This window comes from Sinocyclocheilus grahami, unplaced genomic scaffold (genome assembly GCF_001515645.1).
Source record: "Sinocyclocheilus grahami isolate Dianchi unplaced genomic scaffold, SAMN03320097.WGS_v1.1 scaffold295.1, whole genome shotgun sequence".
Lineage (NCBI taxonomy): Eukaryota > Metazoa > Chordata > Actinopteri > Cypriniformes > Cyprinidae > Sinocyclocheilus > Sinocyclocheilus grahami.
Window position 1 is genome coordinate 196,314 of NW_015505474.1, and position 4,028 is coordinate 200,341.

At 38.8% G+C, this 4,028-nt stretch overlaps 1 pseudogene; it reads left to right on the forward strand.

The window, feature by feature from the left end:
• The first annotated feature begins 784 nt into the window (after positions 1-784).
• The window catches only part of LOC107600948 (formimidoyltransferase-cyclodeaminase-like), a 6,706-nt pseudogene continuing 3,462 nt past the window's right edge, over positions 785-4,028 (forward strand).

Consider the following 4,028-nt stretch of genomic DNA (forward strand, 5'->3'; position numbering starts at 1 on the left):
AATGAATCACTACTGCGCAGACTCGGCTACAAATGAATCACTATTGCACAGACCCAGGCTCCAATTGAATCACTACTGCACAGACCCAGGCTCCAAATGAATCACTATTGCACAGACCCAGGCTCCAAATGAATCACTACTGCACAGACCCAGGCTCCAAATGAATCACTATTGCACAGACCCAGGCTCCAATTGAATCACTACTGCACAGACCCAGGCTCCAAATGAATCACTATTGCACAGACCCAGGCTCCAAATGAATCACTACTGCACAGACTCGGCTCCAAATGACATTTATTTCGTAAGATGACAGCGGCGATACTGGGATGTTTTGGCTTTACTTTTCTATAGTGGAAGGAAGTGGAGACTTCGCGTCGTCATCCATATATTTTTTTACAGTCTATGGTTTCAACACTTCAGTCAGTGTGCAGCAATAACGGATGCATATGGACCAGACAGCTAGATGTCTGACTGAAAATAATAATAACCATAAGAACTCATGACTTGAGTAAGAAGCTGAGGTAATCAAAAACAAATTTGCTTTTCCAGTAACAGAGGGGAAGGGGGGGTGCTGAATTGCCATATAAAAAGAACTAATCATATTAGAGGAAAATTATGTGTCAGATCATGTTACCTTCGCCATGTATGTATTCTATATAAACTGTTGTATCCTTTTTGCTGGGGGATTCTCTGTAATTAAAGCATATTCAAAGGCATCATCTGGAATCTGTCTGGTTACTGCTATGCAGCACTAGATTTCTTAGTCCCAAGTGACAGGGCTCATATGGGGTCGAGACATCGTCTGACTCAGAGTGAGACTCTTAGGTGTTGGGTAACTGTAATTCTTTACTGAATTGGTTAAACTGGTTCTCCAGTGCGGTCAGAACTATTGCGATTGTGGTCAGAGAAGTCACCTGAGGATAATTTTATGGTGTCAGAAACACCAGGTTTAACATAAATCAGGTGCATAGGGGAATTTCTACGACAGCGTCAAAAGTGAAGTATAGTTTGGGCACACTTTCTCAATTGGATGTATGCATATGCTAAGCTTTCGCAGCAAAACTTTTAGACTTAAAACTTAACATGTGTTCTAAATTCTGAGGAACAGTACTGTTTTACATGCCATGTATGTGTAAACACCTTAAATGAAATTAAATGTGCTTTATTTTTTTGACCTTTTGTTTTCTTTCCCCCAATTAAAAAAAAGAGCAAATGGACCCCTGAATATGGCCCGCCACCTTCGTCCCTTCTTGGTGCGCCACAGTCACCGGTGCCAGAAAGTTTCTCATCGCCTACAACGTGAACCTTCTGAGCACAAAGGAACAGGCTCACAGAATCGCACTGGATATTAGAGAACAGGGCCGTGGGAAAGATCAGGTATGTCTGTGTGTGATGACACTGTGTTGGTCTAGGTTTTCAGTGTGCGTCAAATCTCGAACTTGAGAATAATTGTGCGTATCACTTCCCTGAGGTTTTGCTTATGTTCTTGTTCCTGTTAATTATCTAAATGTTCCTCCTGCAGCCTGGGCTTCTGAGAAAGGTTCAGGGAATTGGATGGTACCTGGAAGAGGCAAACCTGGCTCAGGTGTCCACCAACATCCTGGACTTTGAGGTGACGCCCGTGCACATGGTGTATGAGGAGATCTGTAAAGACGCCAGGGTGAGTTCGCTTTCAAACCTGAACCGGAAACTGAATCATAATCACTTGAAATTGAACCAGAAGTGAATCAGATTTGTGTTCGTTCTACCTGTCCAGGATTTGAACCTTCCAGTGGTGAGGTCTCAGATAGTCGGTCTGATTCCTCTGAAGGCGATGCTGGACTGTGCTGACTTCTACATCCAAAAAGAAAAGCTCTTCATTGTGGAAGAGGAACACAAAATCCGACTAGTGGGTTCAAATTAGCATGGTCACACATTCAACACAGCAGAAAATCAGTGGTCTTATTTCATTCCTCTTTTATTATTCTATCAGGTTATCAGCAAATTAGGACTCGACTCCTTGGGGCCATTTGTTCCAAAGGAGATAATCATAGAGTAAGACCCAAGATACATATAGATAAAATAATGTACATTATATTTCTGATTGGCTTCTTGATGTCTAACAGAAGGACTGTATCTGATTGGTTGATGCTGAGTTTAGGTATATGGTACGGGTGACAATGGCCAGTTTGTGTCTCTGTCTCTATAGAAGTTCGTCCACAGTGTTGGGGCCAGAACAGCGGCTCCTGGTGGAGGGTCCGTTTCTGCTGCAATCGCTGCTATGGTAATCATTAATATTTTAATTGATAAAATATGTGACCCTGGACCACAAAACCAGTCTTAAGTCGCTGGGGTATATTTGTAGCAATAGCCAAAAATACATTGTATGGGTCAAAATTATTGATTTTTCTTTTATGTCAAAAATCATTAGGATATTAAGTAAATATCATGTTCCATGAAGATATTTTGTAAATTTCCTACTGTAAATATATCAAAACTTAATTTTTGATTAGTAATATGCATTGCTAAGAACTTCATTTGGACAACTTTAAAAGCGCTTTTCTCAATATTTCGATTTTTTTGCACCCTCAGATTCCAGATTTTCAAATAGTTGTATCTCAGCCAAATATTGTCCTATCCTAACAAACCACACATCACTGGAAAGATTATTAATTCAGCTTTCAGATGACGTATAAATCTCAATTTCGAAAAATTGACCCTTATGTTTTGTGGTCCAAAGTCACATATATACTTTGTTTTGGAATATCAAATATTTTTTTTTATAATACAAATTGTATCTTTTTAAATTTATATTATTTTATTTATATCTGTAAAATTATCGAAATTTATCAGAATATAAAAAACAAATTTTCTAATATTATGTATATTCTAAAAATCTATAAAATTCAAAATTAATAAAAAAATGATCATACTGATAAATTGTGTGTGTGTGTGTGTGTGTATATATATATATATATAGGTATATTTCTAATTATTTGTAGGATAATATATACTTATAAAATATATAATATAGATACTTAAAATACAAACCCAATTCCAAAAAAGTTAAATCACAACAGGCATACTTCCAGAAAACATTGTCGGTGAACACAATCCACCGTGCCATTCGCCGTTGCCGGCTAAAACTCTAAAACTCTATAAAGAAGCCATATCTAAACATGATCCAGAAGCGCAGGCGTTTTCTCTGGGCCAAGGCTCATTTAAAATGGACTGTGGCAAAGTGGAAAACTGTTCTGTGGTCAGACGAATCAAAATTTGAAGTTCTTTTTGGAAAACTGGGACGCCATGTCATCCGGACTAAAGAGGACAAGGACAACCCAAGTTGTTATCAGCGCTCAGTTCAGAAGCCTGCATCTCTGATGGTATGGGGTTGCATGAGTGCGTGTGGCATGGGCAGCTTACACATCTGGAAAGGCACCATCAATGCTGAAAGGTAGATCCAAGTTCTAGAACAACATATGCTCCCATACAGATGTCGTCTCTTTCAGGGAAGACCTTGCATTTTCCAACATGACAATACCAGACCACATACTGCATCAATTACAACATCATGGCTGCATAGAAGAAGGATCCGGGTACTGAAATGGCCAGCCTGCAGTCCAGATCTTTCACCCATAGAAAACATTTGGCGCATCATAAAGAGGAAGATGCGACAAAGAAAACCTAAGACAGTTGAGCAACTAGAAGCCTGTATTAGACAAGAATGGGACAACATTCCTATTCCTAAACTTGAGCAACTTGTCTCCTCAGTCCCCAGACGTTTGCAGACTGTTATAAAAAGAAGAGGGGATGCCACACAGTGGTAAACATGGCCTTGTCCCAACTTTTTTGAGATGTGTTGATGCCATGAAATTTAAAATCAACTTATTTTTCCCTTAAAATGATACATTTTCTCAGTTTAAACATTTGATATGTCATCTATGTTGTATTCTGAATAAAAGATTGAAATTTGAAACTTCCACATCATTGCATTCTGATTTTATTCACAATTTGTACAGTGTCCCAACTTTTCTGGAATCGGGTTTGTA